Here is a 19565-nt window from a genome sequence, read left to right as displayed (position 1 = left end):
CAGATTCATACCATTTGTGGTGATTCCACGGGCTGTAGGTTTCCTGCCAGACATGACAGCGCTCATGGAGGCAATGGCTGTGAATGGGGGGCACCTCTGTCATCAGCAGATCTACTCTGAATAGTTAATTCTTTAAAATGATATGTTTTACACCGAGGAAGTCATTAAAGCAGTATGAAGCAAAACAAAACAAGCCCAGGCATAGTTTGTTACGGCAGAACTGACATAAGAGGTAATTATGTCAGGGAGGAAGAAATAAGAACACACCTTTAGCTTCTGCCTTAGCTGACTGTTGTGTGCATTTGGGACACAGAGTAAAGCTCAGAGAAAACCAAGCAATAATCCTGACCAAGTCCAGGGGGGAAAAGGGCAGTGGAACACCTGAAGGCAGGAAGTATCTAGAAGCATGTACTATATCCAGAAATATGTCTTTTTTCTCAGGCATCCTATATTTAACCTTTCAAACAAACCTGGAATCATTTTCAAAAACAAGAAACTGAGCCTATATGGTAAGAATAGCTCTACACAATATGGAAGCAAAGTGAGTCTCTGCTTCTATTTATTTTTTTTCTGGTGATGGGGTTTGAATGCAGGCTACATGCTCTTGGTCATGGCTTTGGTGCTCTACCACCAGCCTGAATTTTTGCTGGTTATTATGGAGTCTCATGGACTTACTACATCAGTTGGCTTCACATTGTGATCTTCCAGGTCTCAGCCTTCTGAGTAACAAGAATTGCTACTCAGGTGCTTATGACTCATGCCTGTAATCCTAGATATTCAGGAGGCTAAGATCTGAGGAATGCAGTTCACAGCCAGCCCAGGCCGGAAAGTCTGTGAGACTCTTATCTCCAATTAACCACCAGAAAACCAGAAGTGGTGCTGTGGCTCAAGTGGTAGAGTGCTTGCCTTGAGATGAAGAGTTCAGGGATAGATCCCAGGCCCAGAGTTCAAGCCCCATGACCACCACCAACAACAACAACAATGCCACCTGGCCTGATCCTTTTAAAATATCCCTTAAATTCAGATGACCAGATTGTTTCAGATCTGGAAAAGGCATCACTTAGTGGTGGCCTCAAATACGTGAACAGCAAAACACAGGGATTTTACCACTGATGGGGACAACAGATGACAGATACAAAATACCTTTGTCACTTCTCTGCAGATGTTTCTACCCAACTTGAAAGGAAAAAAGGAGTTCTAATTTCACAGCAACTTTGGAGCTGGAAGCATGAATTCGAATTTTTGATATTTTTTTATTGTAAAAATAGTGTACAGAGGGCTTACAGTTACATGAGTAATGTAATGAGTACATTTCCTATTGAGCATTGTTAGAATGTTTTTTTACTTTCTTTTTCATATATGTGAGGAACACAGACACATACAGTGTAGACAGATGGTCCTTGAAAATAAAGTAAACCATCAAGAAAGGCGAATAACAGAATGTGTTCTTGGTTGGTTTGTTAAATACAGTATTGGCTACAAAAAACAAGCTACCTAGCTCACCATAGAAAATTTGAAAATAGACTTTCCACTCTGGTGGTTAGGAGGTCACAAATGGCAAAACCCAGATCTGATAGATGACCTAAGGCCTAATTTGGGAAGATGTGTATTTCACTCTACTATATTCACTTGGTCAAACGAGGTACCAGGTGAGCCCAGGCATCTGATGAGAAAATGGCACAGCAGCAGGAAGGGAGGAATTGTGCTAGTCATATTTGTAAACAACCTGTAGAAATGTCAGACATATGAAAACTGTGAAGGCTTTTGCAAGTTTCTATCCCTCAGAGAGACTTTGCCAGGAACAAGCCTCTAGCAGTATCTGTTCTCGCAGGGTACCTGAAACCTCTTTAAACCTTAATAGTCAAAGAGGTCCCAAATGAGACCCTCGGTGGTGTCTTAGCTTGAACTTTAAAATTTTAGTTGAGTGTCTGTTGGCATGCTTATTGACTGCTTAAATTTCTTGGGTTGGTATTAACTGTATTACAAATCCTTTGTTACTGTGAAAATTAAAGAGTGTTTGGTTAAAAGCTCTTTTAAAATGTAGCACCTAGAATAGTGGCTGGTGCCTGTCACCCCCACATTCAGGAGGCAGAGGTCAGTCTGGGCTACATTGTGCATTTGAGGCCAGCTTGGTCTATATAGGTAGACTCTATCTCAGGAAGAAAAAGCCAAGTGCATTGTGGGGCAGGGTGGAAGGGGGAGAAGGAGGCGAGGTGAGAAGTGGACTCGAGTGGTATAACACCTGCCTTGCAAGCACGGAGCCTGAGTTCAAAACCCCAAACTGTCAACAATATAAACCCCAAACACAACAACAAAACAAAGGGATGGGCATCTTTTCTATTCATTCAAAAGAATACGTTTGAGACCATGGGACCTGAATCTCAGATCTGCCTGTTGTTGGGGTTGGCTCCCACCCAGCTTTACCCGGCCTTTCTCTCCAGGTAGAAGAAATGCAGCCATCTACTCCTGACCTGCCCCACTGTCCACCTTCCCTCCTACCATTGCCCTCCCATCCTCCACCCCCTCTTCCACTCCCTCCCCTCCACCACCCCTCCCACACTCTTAAAAGGCCTGCGCTTTGAGGATTGACAGATACCATGACCTTTCACCATGGGGGGGGGGGCTGGCAGGCGCATAACTCTGACAGCACTCGAAGATAACACCAATATTGATGAACACGCTCAAAGTTGTGACCATCCCATGTTGACCCAAGTATGGCCCATCTGACTTTTTATTTTTTGAGGCTGAGATAAATTCTTTTAGTTTTGTTTTTAATTTACTTGATTGTTATTGTAAAGGTGATGTACAGAGGGAAAAAAGAAGACACATAATTCATTGTTTAATCTATAAATTCATTGTTTCTCACATACATTGCAAACGTTTCCTCTTTGTAGTGTGTGTATCACTTTGTTTCCGACATAAACACCACCTACCACCAGTTCATTCCACTCCCCTTGAGATGTTAGGCACAGCCAGTGTGTGTTCTTCTGTGTACTCTGCCACTCTAGTGGCCAGGATGCATTAGTTAATCTTGTACTGAATCTGGATTTTGAATTCTCCTCTGGGTAGAAAAACAGAGCTCCCTCTTGTCGTCCACCCCCAACCCCAATAAAAAGCTAGGAGAACAGGGCCAGGCTATCCTTGGACCTCCTGATAGATGAAAGGGAATGTAGGAGAGAGAGAAGGCCCGATAGGCTCATTTTGGTGTGTATTTGATGGCAAATCATGTGAGATGCTGGCCATGGCCAAGGGTCAGGAGTTGAATTCAATGGAAAGAAATTGCACTCGTGTATTTCAATAAATATCTTTCTTTACCCCATATATGCTTTATTGTTTGTCAGTTTGGACAGGCTTCCCTCCCCCGCCCCCACATCTGGTGGAGAGTCCCCTTCCTGAGCCTTTGCCAAACCACACCCTGGGCTCCCTCCAAAATCTGATTTCATGCTCCAGCGCACCATGACAGTCCTCCAGGCTGAGCCCATCTGGCAGCAGTTTCCAGTTTCCAGACTTCCTAGAAACCCAACTGTCTCTTTTCGCCCATGCAGGCAGACACACACACCAGGTGCATCTGGAATGGCTGGGAACCTCAGGTTGTAAAGCTCTTTGCTAGGGACTTTCTCAGGAGGAAGATTTTTGGAGCCTAGCAGTAACTCTCACACCACCATGAAAGCTGGGGTGCTACTTCCAGTCTGCTCAATTACCCAAGTCTTGACTATTCCTTGCCTTTCCAATACTGATGGGCTGGGGTTTAGGCCATGGTTTAGGCCGTGATTGCTTTGCAATCATATTCGATACCCACTCCATGAACACTTGTTGATGTTGCTGTATGGATGCCTGCACTTGCTTCAGAGAGGTGCCCAGCTGTGGAGCCCATCCACCTGTGTTGCCCTAATTCCTCTCATCTCTCTCTTTTGGGTCCTTCTAGTCTGTTTCCAAGCTGCAGTCTTGAGTGAGCATTTTAGCATGTTAAATCAATCATCACTCCCCCTCACCTGCCACCCAGAATCAACTCCATTAAACATGCTAGGCACTGCTCTACGGGAACCAAAGTGAACAAGAAGGCTGTGGCCTTGTCCTCACAGAACTCACAGGTGAAAGGAAGGGAGCCAAGGATATGAAGATGACCAAAGCATTGTAAACATGTCAGAGCACTGCACTGAGCTCAGGATTTCTTAATGGGGTCTTTGTAGTCCCAGCAGGCTGGACCTATGCTGGGAGTCACATACTAGGTCACCTTTCCTGGTTTCTACTCCTGGTGCTCAGAACACCTGGACACACTCTTCCCTCTTCCTTTGTCCTTTTCTCTTTCTTTGTCGGTCGTGGGGCTGGAATTCTGGGCCTGGGTGCTGTCCCTGTGCTCTTCAGCTCAAGGTGAATGCTCTACCACTTAAGCCACAGCGCCACTTCCGGTTTTCTAGTGGTTTATTGGAGATAAGAGTCTCACATGCTTTCTGGTCCGGGCTGGTTTTGAACCGTGATCCTCAGATCTCAACCTCCTGAGTAGCTAGGATTACAGCGTGAGCCACTGGCACGGGGCTTCTTTGTCCTTTTCTTAATGAATCCCTTCTTGCCTTTTCTGGTGAATCAGCATGTCCCTTCCTGTAAGAAGTCTTCCAGTAGGACTGAGAAGAAAAACTCCTGCAAATTCATCTTTCTGTGAGAATCATTGATCTTTTAGCCATGGCAGAAATCTTTGAGACTGCCATAGGGATGGAGCAAAGGAGAGAGGAAGAAAGGTCAGGATGGGAGAGAGGAGGAAGGAAATAAGGAAGGGACAGGCGTTCACTGCTATGGATGGGTGAACTGCCATTCTTACCATCTTCTGAATTTATTGGGTACCTACTGTATACTGAATGAATCATGGAGTGATCTCTGCTATCTGTAGGCTGACAAGTAGGAAGCTTTGGAGGATAAACCCCTTCCCTTATCCTAGACAAGGTCTAAGCTCATAAAGTAGACTTGGGAGATTGAAGTTTTGTTCTGTTTTTATGCCACAGGTTTATGTCCATTGTCTGTGATGCAAAGGAAAAAGAACTAGGCATGGGCCAATGCACATCCTTGAACAAAATTACTGGTATTTTTACATACACACACACACAATTCACAGAAGAGGCAATTATTTGCCTTTTGCAGTATCTAGTTATACACGCCTTGACAAACATTTATGGTTGTGTAATGACCCCATAGTCAAAATACAAAATTCCAAGTGAATTCATTCTTGTGTTTCCAAGTGAACGACCATACCCTTTCCCCTAGGAAGTCTTCCTAGGGACTTGTGGGTCTGAGAAAAGTTCTCTTACCCCTAAAAAGTCCCCTTAGGTGACATTAATCAAGATGCCTTGGACTGGTATTATGAATTGAAACCGCTTGGTAATAATTTTTTAAATTCTTTTCATGATGTTCTTTTATAGTCAAACTCTTTTCCACTTCCCACTTTGACCTGGCAACCTTTGAACAATTTCCTGCCCATGCAAGTTTATTCTTTCAAGACTGTCATACATAAGTGGAATCCTACAATACTTATATTAAATCATCATTACTCTTTTTAACCTAGATCTATAATATATTTCTCCCACTGCCATTTACTGCATTTTCCTCTCATTACCTCTGCATCAGAATATGATGAACAACATCCTATTTGGAGAGAACAGAAAGGTACCAAAACTTTCTTTGGCATCACAACATCTTACTGCGGCTGTACATCATGAGCACTGCTTTTGACTAAGAGTGAGTTCTAGAAGAAGAGCTCTTGCTTTGTAGTCTTCCTTGTTCCATTCCAGATAACCTTGGTAGTGGCTGGCCCTTTCCCTCCCTAATTCCACTACTCCGGGGGCAGCCTGCTGGGCTGTAGAGCTGAGATGACCATGTGATTTGAGAGTGATCCCCAAAGTGAAGCAGAGCTCTCCCTCCTGGGTCTCTTTCAGGAATGCTGACAGTTGTTTCCTCATCAAGCTCACTAGAACTTGAGGACCTTGAAAGAAGTCTATACGTGTAAGAGGTTTAAGCTCAAATTCCTTCATTATTCTCTCTTAGGATGTTATAGTCTTCAGGAAGCAGCAGTTTCCCTAAGCTTTAAAAGACTCCACCTACTGTTCAACATAAGGGTGCAAAGATAGTGTCTCAGGTCATTCTGCCCATGCTTTCCTCTTCCTGTCCTCCTATAAGGATCAGGGGACACAATTCAAAGTTGTAGACTTTGAGAAAACACCACTGGTGAATGATCTGCATTTAACCATTCCCTTTTACCAAGTGCAGAGATGGCTAGTCACAGCTCTCTTAAAAAATGTTTTGGTCTATTCAGACTTTGGTCTATTTAGACTGGTTGAAAATTGGCACTTCTAATTGTGTTTCTTTGAACGTGTAGGTATACTTTTGGCTTGTCTCCACTGATAAGTTCTTGACAGTGTACTTCTCAGATGGCAGACAGAAACTATTACAACTCATGGCTGCTGGCGCCTTCACTACAAACAAGATAAAGCTTTCTTTGTGATCAAATGTATGTACTGTACTTTCAACAGCTTGTCACCCCCCACAACGATGAGCAGATCATCTGTCACTGACGCCAGGAAATGTAATGAAAATAAATGAAGTGCTCTGAGCTTCCTGGATAGCATCTATTTTAGGAGAAGACAGACAAACGGCAACCCAGCCACTGTGGCTTCGTAAAGCAGTGAGGTATTAATGCAAGCACGTATTAAATGTTCGTTACACTTCTTGAGGATTATATTGTGGTATAGATGGTTCTTTTTTCACAATGAAGTAGAGATTTATTCTGAAATTTTCTAGAACAATGTGTGATAGTCCTTTACTTTGTAATGCAAAATGCAAGACACAACACAAATTTATGGTCTTTTTTTTTTTTTTTTAGAACTAAAGACCCAGAAATGAACCTGCAGACCTGTGGCCACCTAAATCTTCAATCAGGGAGCCAAAAAAATAGGATGGAAAAAAGACAACCTCTTCATAAATGGTGCTGGCAAAATTGGTTAAACACCTGTAGAAAACTAAAGTTAGATTCTTATATAGCACCCTGCACCAGTATCAACTCCAAATGGACTAAAGACACTGAAGTCAAAGCAGACACCCTGAAAACATTACAGGAAAGAATAGGAGAAACTCTAGGGCTCCTTGGTACATCAGAAATTTTCTTAATAAGGACCAAGAAATCCAACAAATCAAAGAAATGTTGGATAAATAGGATTGCATTAAATTGTAGAGCTTCTGCATGGCAAAGGGCATAGCTAGCAAGATTAATAGAAAGCCCACAGATTGGGAGATCTTCACTAGCCATGCAACATTTATAGTTTTGATGGAAAAAAAAGAAAAAGAAAACTGGGAACTGAGCAGTAAAGTGCTAATATGAAAGGGGGAAATTGTAAAATATACCAGGATATATATGCTTCTAACTCCAATGATTTTCAAAACATATTGAGACTTTCAAATTCTATCCAAGAAACTATCTCTCAGAATTTTTTAAATTTTTCTTTGAAATGAACTGAAAGATAACTAAATAGATGCTTGCAGGCACAACTTTTCAACCTTATTCACACTTTGAGAGATGATGGCTTCTAAAAACCATTAACCAACAATTCAACTAGACTACTTTTAGAGGATGCGCTGTCAGATTCACCTGTATTCCCCTTCATTTGTTTTACAGGTCTTTTGTAATCTCTACCCCTTAATCCAATCTACAACTAACTAATATTTCAAAGACGTTCAATAAGACTCATATTATAAATTCAAACTCAGCACTGCCATCTGTTACATTCTGTTTAAAAACTGAATAATTTTTCTGCTGAATAAAAATATCTTCCCAGTCCATTGGTTTGTTCTGAGTAGATGTGGTCCCTATTGGCAGTTCTTTTCCAGCATCAACTTTATAATCAATACCATGACAGGGATAGTGTCTGACCTATCAGAAAGGTAGGCATCCTGTCTGATCTGTAAAGACTCGCATGGATGTAAACGATAAAATTTGAGTTCCCAGAAGGATCTTGACTGTGAACTGACTTTATGTGCAAAGATATGAAACGATAGTTGATGAAAGTTTTGCCACACACCAAACGCTGATTCCTTTGCTCCCCGTATGGTGAATTTCATGCTTTGTGCGATATTCTGCAAGAGGAAATACTTTCTCACAGTAACGGCATGAATACCTCTTTTCCCAAGAATGAATGTTAAAATACCTTCGCAAGCTTTTCAGACGGACATATGACTTTTTGCATACAATGCAGATATAACAAACCCTTCCATCTACTATTGACTCATAGTGATCATCATGCTTTACTTTCATACGTTTGCTTGTAGACTCACTATAAGATATTTTCGATAGTTCATTATCAAGTTTGTCCTCTCCCTCATCAGAGTCATCTTTGACAGGGATCACTATATCATAAGTATCTACACTAGTATTAGCATAAACATTGCAACCAGTGGACAGTCGTTCAATTTCAGTGGCTTATCTAAAGTAATGATCTTCTGCCCCCCTCCATGAGATATTTTGATCCTAAGCTTGGATCATTAGTATTTCTATTAAAATCTGGAACTTTTAAAGAATGTGAAGTTGGTTCTGTAGGAATCTGCATATTTTGTAACAATGATCTATCAAAAGTAGTATTCTGGGAGGTCTCACCTCCGTGGGACCAAAGATGTATTACTGACTGTGAGTCTGGACTGGAGCTAATAGTAACATTGTCGTCATCTATAATTTCCTCCTTCACTTCTTCACTGACCTTGTTTTCTCTTAAAACAGAACTGTTTGGTGTCTGCTGATTCTGTACAAGCAAGTTGACAGGAGGTGGCATATGATTAGGATGTGAATAATTGGCAATTGGAGGGGCAGTAAGCGGTGTCTGACTTAACAAAATAATGTTGGGAGTCAGATGCGTTGGAGCTGAAGATACAAACAAATTTTCACTTCCTTGTATTTGGTTCAGAGTTGCCTGATTCAAAGGAGTGGAAGATTTCAGAGTAGGTGTGATACTTGTTAAAGAGGGAGAGGTATGCCTGGCACAAGGTGCCACATCTGAAACATCAACAGGGCCTGGTTTAGGCTGGACCTGTGTCACTTCATTGTTACTCGGCAAAGGCTCCTTTGCAGTCAAAATTTCAGCACAGAAAATGACATCATCATCATCATATGAATCAGGAACAATGATTTTTTTGTTTCATAATCTTCAGCAGATAATGAAAAAGACTCTGTTATAATAGGCATGTTCATAGCCCCATTGTCTCGGGTTGCATCTTTTGACTTTTCTATGACAAAGTTTTTATCATTGGAATCAGCAGGCCTTTAACCTGTGACAGTGGGACACCCAGCTCTGCTATAAATTTCACTGCAAACAACTGGCCTGATTTAATCAACTCAGCAAGTAAATCTGCTCTAACAGGAACCATGTTAGAGCTGTAGATGTAATTGAGACTATCTGCAAAGATCTCTGCTCTGAGGATGCTCAACAGCCTGACCAGCAATGAGAACAGCAGATGGAAGTATGTACTGAAAGCTGAAAGAATATTCCTATGGGCCTGAAATTTTCCATCTTCCACAATAACAGTAACATCACAGAAGAGTCCGTGGCTACGTGGTTCGTTCAAGGAGTTAAGCAGACTGCCAGGGTATTGAATGTCTGCAGCAGAAATCAGATTTTTGCTCTCTATGCCTTCATCCCTGCTGCTGCTGCTTCTCCTCCACAGGGCGCAGAAAGGTCGACTCCCTGGCGATTCTGCTGCAGGTCGCTTCAGTCTCTGGCGAAGTCAATGCAGTGGCTGGCCACCTCACAGCTGCCCGCACCGTCCCCCTTCCCCACCCACCCCCCACATCCACCCCAGACAGACCACAGAGGGCCCAGGGCGAGGCCCAGGTGCTCCAAGCCAGGCATGCCTTCCTCTTCCCAGTGCCTTCGGAATCTGTCCAGTAGGCCACCTTCCTGCAACCCAGCTTCACAGGAGCCGGTCCACCCTCTACCTTCCGGCTCTTGGCAGGAGACACTGGGAAGCTTGAGCACTGTTCGGCCTATAGATGGTTCTTGACTTAACGTTGTGACTCATAGTTTTCCAACTTGACGATGGTCCAAAGACAATACAAAGGCAATTTAAAAAAAAAAAAAGGATACTTGGGATTTTGAGTTGGATCTTTCTCCAGGCTGGTGATAGGTACCACAGTTTTCCTCAAGCAGCTCCCAGTCATGTGACCACAGGGGAAGGAACTGACACTCCCAGGTGGGCTGTGTTGCTAAGCTGGAATGCTGAGTTCCATGTATCATATGCATTTTCCAACATTGTATATTTTCAACTAACAGTGGGTTTACTGAGACATAACTTACTAAAAATCGTGGGGTATTTCTATTTAGGTAAGTTTGGACTGCAAAAATACAACTCTGGTCCATCTGAGTTATTATTTTTGTATGTGTAGGATACTACGCTGTTTGCCTAGTTGTCTTCCTGAACTTTTTTTTTTTGGTCAGTCATGGGGCTTGAACTCTGGGCCTGGACACTGTCCCTGAGCACCTCAGTTCAAGGTGAGCACTATAATACTTTAGCCACAGCACCACTTCCAGAACTTATTTCTTATATCAATCTTATATCCAATATCCACTCTTCTCCTCTTCCCTCTCCTACTCCTCTAGGGTCTGCTTCCTGACAAAGATAGGCAGAGAACAACTCAAACAGGACAACAGTCCTTATATAGCGTGACTCAGTAGAACTGGACTACACACAGAAAGATCAAGCAGAGTGAGTGGGAAAAATAAGACCAAGATTTTACCTCCTGTGTTTGCTATGGGACAATAATTCTCATTAGGAAATAGCTATTCTCAAGTTCTGGGGCTCAGGACAGGAAAACAGCCACTTCAGATCTCTAAAGTCCAGTATCATGGCTTACTGCCAGGAATGTTATGGCTGATTGTGCCTGTCATGGGGATAAACACAGAGAAGTAATTTCTCAGGTGAGTAGCACTTTGAATCACTTGAGCAGAAGAGATGAAGCTGCTCACCTTGAGTGGAGAGTCCACAAGGAATAGAAATGATACCAGTACAGATTAACAACAGAGCTATTGCCAGCTTCAAAGAGTATAAGGAACTATTGTTATGATCAACAACCTATAAGTTCTGGATTCCCAAACCCCAGCCCATAAAGCTAACTCACTCCCTTGACAGATGTCCCAGTAATATCCTTATCTTATGCCCTTGGGGTCTACCTAGACTATCTCTCTGCCCCACATGGTGATGGAATTAGAGCATATCCTTCTAGACTTATTTTCTTAAAGCAACTTTCTTGGTTACTGAGGGAGAGATGGAGAGAGAGGGAAAGAGAGAGAAGAGAGGGGAGAGAGAGAGAGAGAGAGAGGCAATAGTAATTTGACACTCAGGATAATGTGTTATGGAGGTGCTGGTTTCATGTCTTTCAAATAGTCTTCACCTCTTACTATCTCAGGACAACTGGCCTCTGGTAGAGTCTAGTGAGCGATCAGAAGCTTGTGGCATTTCTCATGTGGATGCCCTGGCACCACAGGACAATGGTTGCTTCTCTCAGAGAAGAATATCCATTCTCTTAAGCCACTCTGCCTCTACAGAGTAAATTCCCAGAGAACAGAGGCCCTAAGGATTAGCTGCCAGGCCATAGTGTCATGCCCACTAGTTGGCATGAACACTAACTCCAGTATGGCCAGTGATGGGCTGTGGTTGGAATGGGAGGAAAAAAGCAGCTTCTGATTCTAGATCAGTCTTGGAGTTCAGTGATAACTGATGCAGGTCAGGTTCAGTCTTCAGCTGAATCAAAAGCTTAGTATGCCATTTAGTAATCAGTCCTCTCCCAGTTCCAAGCCTATACCTTTCTCTGCTCTGTTCTGCTCTACTTTGCTCTGGGATATTGGGGCTGGCCCTGGCACACTTTAATTCTGCTTTGCCAGCTGCTCCCTGTTAGGCTCTGCCAAGACAGGGCACTAGCGGGAGATGTTAGGGTGGGAGGGGAGGGAGAGCTGACTCCTATTTGTTTTCTGTTCCTGAGGGTACCATCCCAGCAACACTTCCTGTCTGCTTCCTTTTCGTTTTGTTTTTTAATGAGATAACTTCCTGTTGTTGTCAGCATTGCCTCAACCTCACTTCTTCCCCCTGGTGGTGGCAGCAGAACCTGCAAAGAGCAGCTGCTGGATCCCAAATACAGACGCCCAACAGGCTTCATTGTGAGCTGACCCTCAGAAATGTAGCAGTCTCCAGCTCAGAGGCATATCAGTGCCAAGGGTCCATGCCCCAACTTCACTGGGGTCTTATTTCATTGCTGTGGGAGGTCCCCACCCCCATGTTTCCAAGTCTCAGTAATTCCAACCTTCTTCCCACGTGTTCCCTCAGCCCTAAGGGAAGCAGCTGCTTCCTATACTTATTACCTCTGTGACATCTTTGAGGTTTTTTTCCTTTTCCTTTTCAAGGAACTCTAATTATTTTAAATTCTTTCTTATGAAAATAACTGGTGTGACTTCTATATCCTGCCTCTCCAGGACTGCCATAGACAGAATTTTCCTTTAATCCAAGCAGTGGCAGGGGGCCTGGAGTTAACACAAGACATTGAGACTCCGGTCCCCAATTAGCTCTGTCATTTGGGTGAGTCACAACCTCCTTCACGCTGTTTTACCTTTAGTAAAACTAACAGATCATTTTACATCAGACACTGCACAAGGTAACCATGGGCAGAGTGCAGCCCACAGATGTCACAGGTGTAGCCCGGTGTCTGTGTGTGTGCTTTCATAACACAGTCTGAATTTCATTCCAGAGAGCACATTCACATTTGTACTCTGCCCAGGCCTGACTAGATTCTTCCTTTCCAGCCAGGTGCAATTCTGTCCTATCCATTAGCTGGAAGAAAGTCCCCCTAGATAGTGTAAGTGATATAATCTCTTCCCAGTCACAGACAGAGGGAAAAAAGTGAAAGAAATGCTGCCACTCCTCTGTCCTGTCATCTCTGTGCAACACAGATTTCTGGGAATTGCAGAAGGCTGTGCTCTTTAGTGTTCATGTAGGTGTAACCCATTCCTCATTTGCAGTGATTGTTGTCTTACTAGCAGGCTGCTGGAGACTTTGCTCTCAAGCAGTCAAGCCTGATTCAAGCATGTAACAAGAGGCGTGGCCACTGATAACAGAAAGACTACAGATGCCCCCTGCTCATGGGCTCTTCAAACTGTCAACCAGGAGTCCTGCCCAACTCAAAACAAAAGAAGACAGTGCATAGAGAGGGCGTGGCACTTTACCTAGTGCTCAACTGTGTCCCTAGGAGGAAGCTCATGTCCTTCTGGCTCTGGCTTTTACCTTAAATAGATTTGTGCCTGCGCAAGGGCTACTTAGATTATTTTTAAAGTGTCCCACCCACCATAGTCAACTCTTGCTTTGGCACACAAGTAAACTGCCTGACTGCAAAAAACACATGAGCTAGAAGAACAGTAGTGTGCAACCTCAGCATCCAAGTGCAGAGACATGGTGTGACTCTTTGGGAGACACTGGCAGTGCTATTTGTCGCTACTTGGTAGGGGGCACATCCTGCCACTTCATTACTTTGCATTACCTCCTATTGTTTGTCCTGTCCCTGGGGCCTCTTGTTCTTGAAGGAGTCTGTTATTGATGTGATCAAGGCCAGTGGTGGTCTGTCCGCTAGTAGTGATGTCATTGGTGAACAGGGATGATTGTTTTACTTGCACCAAATAGAAAAGTTAGTTTACTAAATGACCCTGTGAATGAATACACTCAGCACAATAGTACTTTTGGCCTGACAATGCTGAGTTCTTTTACTGGTTCATGCTGAAATGGTTTGGAAATGCCAGGTAGGATTATCAGCCTATGAGTCATGTGATCAACAGAAACTGACAGGCTTCACTAACTTCATTCTCAGGGAGGTCAAAAGGCACTGATGTCCAAGCAAAGGAGCTTTTCTGTAAGTCCCAGGACTGTTTTATTAATGGACCCATACGTACACATCACATTGACATTAATTTATAGGGCATCCTGTTCAATTGAAAACGAGAGAAACAATCTGATATTAGTTTAGGAGAGACTGTGGTGATCATTTAGACCCAGAAGGTAAAGATAAATTATTTGATTCTTGGAAACTCTAGGATTAAGGAGAACATATTACCCCTTTGTAATTGCTGCTCTAAATCAGACACTAGGCCCACAACTCACTCAGAGCTGAGACAGCAACACTTGAGTGGGGCTCCTTGCTCTTCTGGTCACAAAGCAAGACACAGGAAGGAGCCAAAGGCAGACAAGCACCGCATCTGAGCCAATTAGCTACCACGGTGCCTAAGTTGGAAACCCCACGTCTGGCTATTTGAGGACTCAGGGGACAATACTGTTTCATGGCAGAGCCTTTCCAATGTCAGAATCCCTAATGCACAAAACATTCCAGTACAGAAGCAGAACCATCAGCCTCACAACGATACAAGACAGGCTAAACTCACAATCCCTGCTCCTGCTCCTATTCATTGTTTACTATTTAACTGGGAAGCCCCTTTCTGTTTACTGCATGCGATTTTATAGAATGAATCCTGGCTGTCAGGTCTTCTCTTTCTTTCCTGGGAATCTCTTCCCGAAATGGTGGTAGTCCAGGAGAAACCATGATTTAACTCCCATGATTCAGACTAGAAACTTTTCTAGGGACATTTTATCTGCATCTGATTCTCTTTTCAATCCATCACTCTTCCTTCTGCCATTCTCTCCAGGTTATAGCTGTGGAGGTGAGCTCCATCCTGGATCATCTGTCTGCCACCATAGAACTTTCTCACTCCTCATCTCTCAGCTCCAATGCTGCCGGTACAGGAAAGCCTGGAGCAGCCCGGATGAGACCTTCTAGCACAAGCTCCCCTAGCTCCCCTCGCTTTGCTGCAGAACATCGGTCCTGATTTGTAGTCACATAAGTGTGTAGTTGTTGCTTGATGTGAGCTCCCAAGGGAAGACTTGGGGCCTCATGTTCAACATCATGTGTCTGTCACTCAGTCATAAGCCAAAATATGGGTGGAATAATTAGATGGCTAACTGACTTCATGGTGATTGGTGAAGTACTGATGAACCTTCAAGTCAAAAAATATGAAGAAGAACACAGATGGCATTCTTTTAGGGAGTCTTCCATGCTAAGCATGTGTCCATGGAACTATGGCCATAGTGTAGTCTGACCCTTCACTGAACCCACTGCAAAGGGAGCTGGAGAAATGGCCAAGACATGAATTTATGTAGATGACTTCAAGTACAGCAAGTGTCATCCATATCATACAAATTATCAACCAGAGTATCAATTAAATGAGGCTCTTTTTTGGGGGGGGTCCAGTCATGGGGCCTGAACTCTGGGCCTGGGCGCTGTCCCTCAGCTCTTCAGCTCAAGGCTAGTGCTCTACCACTTGAGCCACAGCACCACTTCCGGCCTTTTTCTTTTTGCTTATGTGGTGCTGAGGAATCTAACCCAGGGCCTCAGGCATGCAAGGCAAGCACTCTACCACTGAGCCACCTTCCCAGCCCTAAACAAGGCTGTTAACCATCACAGGCCGGCATTTTCCCTCCCTGCGATTCTCACCTTTGAAGAAGGCCATTCTCCTCCTTTGCCTTCCACAACCCACTTTTCATGCTGCACCTGCACTGGAGCTGGAGCTGCAGCAAACACAGTGAGCTGTGAAGGCAAGGGAGGAGAATGGTGCACACTGTGCCAGTAACAGTGAGGTGTAGAGCTCTTGAGGGGACCAAGCCTCGAGTATGAAGTAGGGGCTGCCCAACTCGCACCAGGGTTTTCTAGCTAGAGCTGTATCCATGAGCAACATGCACAACAAACAGCAAACTCTTCAAATGAGGAGTCCCCCAGGAGCACTCCGGGCCCTCCCAACCCCTGCCCCCTGGGCTAACCCTCCAGGGGACTGTTGATATGGAATTCTTGACTAAAACAAAAATATCTCTACACATGGGTGTACTAAAGGCTAGGACTAGGAAATAGTGAAAACACTTTATAAATCAAAACACAACCTTCCCCATTGATTTACAAAGGAAGGATAAATAACCAAGATCCTAGTAAAGGTTTGCACCCTATGTTTGGATCAAATTGTCTTACTATAGCCATTGAAAGAAAATTTAGAACACACACCAAAAAAGCAATTCACGATGGCAGCCATTCCTTGCCATGGCTTCTACCTTATGTTCTTAGGAAAAGAGCTAACAAGAATTAAGACCTCAATCAAAGTGAAAATTGAACAACACTTAAAAAAATTCACTAACTGTCATTATTGTTTAGTGGGATTATCTCCTCTAAAGATAGTGCCGGCAACTTGGAAGAAGCTGTAGAGATGCTATGTCTTTCTCTCTCTTCCTCCATCCTTCACTTCCTCTCTTCCTGCAGCAAGACGGAGAAGGAATGATGGAATCTCAGGAGCAATAACCCTCAGACTGTTCTTTATAGTGAAATAATACTCGCAGGCACACTGGGCTACTGGAAAGACAAGCGCTTTCATAAACATTAGCTGTGCCAAAGAATGGGTGACATTTGAGCAAAGTAACTTCCTTTCAAACAATTGAAAACTTCCTTTCAAACATATTTCACATACTGGTGTTTTTTTTCCTCCAGGAAAGGCTTTCTTGTTCTCTTGTCCTGCCTCAATGCTATCAAACAGTTTCATAAACTGACCCAGCAGTGCGTTCTGTATTCTCTTTCACATACACTCTATTTTGTATCCTGCACACTTCCTACCTTCAATACTTGGAGATGGTTGATGCATCTTCTTTTGCTCATATATCCAATTGTCTCTCTCAATGATCTATCATGACTTTCCAGCAATTGAGAAGGTGTAAAATCAAGTCAATGAATCACAAGTTTCCACACAAGTAGTCAGTTTGGAAAGGTAATCTTTATGATACTATCTCTATTTTCAAATAAAGGGGTAGTTAGGGAGTGTAGGAAAAGAAAGATGTTTGGAATTTAGTTACAAGAGACATATAAAGGTCAGCATTCTAGAGAAACTTGTGTTAGCCTTAGGGAGTACCGCCAGAGCCTAGAGACCGAACTCTACTGTGGTAAGTGCATTAAAGTGCTATCAGCTATAAGGAGGATCTGACATTCTGGAACCCCTCAGTTCAATCAGCTGACCTCTGGTCCCTTCCATCATTCACAAATTTCACATGGTTTGACTGAAAATCCAATTAAGCCATCATTCTCAAGTTGACAACCTGATGACTAGTAACATCATCACTCTCAATTTCTGGGTACCACTTTCGATTCAATTTGAAATAGGATGCTATGGGAATTCGTAAGAGCAGATTGGTTTTGTTCCAACTTTAAAATAGTTCCCTATGCATGTAATTCAAAATTGTGTACGATACAATTATTCTTCATCGAGTGACTTGTCATTAGAGAAAGCAGTTTTAGCAAAGAAAAGAAAAATAAGCCAATAAACTGGTGGCAGAAGCCTGTGGTTAAAGGAAGGAATACACACACCTTAATTTGTCCAGATTGAGTCTCCACAGATTAATGATCTTTAATTAGTTTCCCCAAAATAGAACTCACCTGTTGTGATAATCTAAATATAACTGAAGCAGTTAAGTTGGCCATGAAGTTATTTTACCTGAAATTTCCTTCTTCTTCCTCTTCCATTTCAAATGGGAAAAGAGAGAACACAGCAATAAAGTCTCATCCGAATCTCTCCCAGAGGTGTTTCTGAAAATGGGAGGAGGTCTCAGTGGCAAAATAGTTTGGTTGTCATCTTGTTGACTACTGGTACCTCTGGGCAACATTTCAAGCATCTGTAGAAGAGACTATACTTGAAAACCTAATAGCACCGTTTGAAGCATATGTAACTGCAATGCTCATGTCAGGCTGAAATTGCTACTGGTGTTCCCTTGGTGGGAATGAAGCCTGCCTTGTGGCAGGCTCGGAATACAAGTAATAAGGAGCTACATCACAGTGGAACACTTCTCCATCTCCCTCAGCCACAGGTTTATATGACGGGGAGATAATAGAGATGTGTCCAGAAAAAAGAAAATTCCAAAGTTGAACCCAGTCAGAGATGGTGACACATATTCCCATGCAGTCCAAGTCATGTAGAAGATTGCAAATAAGATTAACCAGCAAAAACAAACAAACATGGGGAGGAAAGGGATGGTAGGGGAAAAATAAAGGAGGGTGTAACAATGCTCGATAGGAAATGGACTCATTACCTTGCTCATGTAACTGTAACCCCTCTGTACAGTATCTTTACAAAACAAATATATATTAAGAAACAAACAAACAAAAAATTAAGGCTCTATGAACAATAAAAGAGTGGCTAGGAGCAAGCAGAGCACAGTAGTAGAATATCAACGTAGCAAGCGTGAGGTGTTGAATTCAAACCCTGAAGCCTTCAAAAAGAAAACAAAAAGAACTAGAGGTCATAGCAGCTCCTGGGTCTGCTCCCCACCCCTGCTCCTGAGTTCATGTGATGGTCTAACCTGGGAAAACTTCGTGTTTCTGCCCAGATTCTAATGAATATGCTGTTTAGAGCTTTGAGTGGGTAGATCAGAAGCCAAATTTCACAGAATTAGCCTTTACTTGCATAAAAATGTAAATTTCTGTATAAAATGTAAATTTGCAAAAAAAATGTAAAATCGAAATGCCCTTGGGCCTGAATGGGCTGTTCACGTAACCTAGAACTTCTTTATATTATGGCCCAGAGAATCTAGATGTCAGTTTTCAGTGAGTTGGCATGTCTTGATCACTATCCATCACCTACCTAAATTAATCTTGTGGTTGAATTTGAATGTAATTTAGAAACAGCAAGATCTGAGTGGGAACTGGTATGTGGGTTACTGTACTTTGAGTTTAAACAAGAGTGGTGCATAGATTTATTTAGTAAATAAGACCTAGGAAGGAATGTTAAAACTACATTAAAAAAATTCTATTTAGGATCCTTAGATTTGTTCAATTGAGTACAGAACTATAAGTGGGAAGCTTGTGATCTGAATTGCCACAGAGGCCAAATTGGAATTAGTGTGTGTGTGTGTGTGTCACCTGAAAGTACAATACATAACACACACTGGCTCATTTTCTTCTATTCCTTTTAATTCGTCCAAATTGTCAAAGTTTCAATTTTGTCATCCTTGCTCTGTCTTATCCTTATTGATGAAGTCTCAATTTTGTCATCCTTGTTTTTCCTTCCCTTCCACCTGCTCAAGAGGACTCCACTGTTGTTTAGATGTGGCTTCTCATTGGCTTTTCATCTTGCCTTCACGATTTATTCAGATTCATCAGACTGGAAGCATGTACTGACATGCGCACAGGAGCTGCAACCAGTCCAACTGGAATTCTTTACTCCTCTGATGTCTCATGTAAGGATGGAATCTTTAGTCATCCAGTGCATGAGCTCTGTTTTCAAATGGGGAGACTGAGGCCTACAGAGAGGAAATGATTCATTAATGGCTCAGTCATCTCTAGCCAGCAGCTGTGCCCCAAATGCAATTGTAATTACTTATGGTGAGGATTGGGAGGGAAGGATCTTCTGATGACTGTACCTTTAACAAACATGACTATTTAATCTTTCCAAGGATGTTGTGTTATTTTAACAAAATGCTTGCTGTGA

The 19565-nt window shown here is 42.8% G+C and overlaps 1 pseudogene; it reads right to left on the bottom strand.

Annotated features, from left to right (window-relative positions):
- Positions 1-7726: 7726 nt before the first annotated feature.
- On the bottom strand, positions 7727-17563 carry LOC105981439 (annotated as a pseudogene).
- Positions 17564-19565: the final 2002 nt, after the last annotated feature.

The sequence above is a fragment of the Dipodomys ordii genome, unplaced genomic scaffold (assembly GCF_000151885.1).
Source record: "Dipodomys ordii isolate 6190 unplaced genomic scaffold, Dord_2.0 Scaffold13, whole genome shotgun sequence".
NCBI classification, from domain to species: Eukaryota; Metazoa; Chordata; class Mammalia; order Rodentia; family Heteromyidae; genus Dipodomys; species Dipodomys ordii.
Note: the sequence above shows the minus strand (reverse complement) of the source record. Positions and strands in the feature narration are given on the sequence as shown.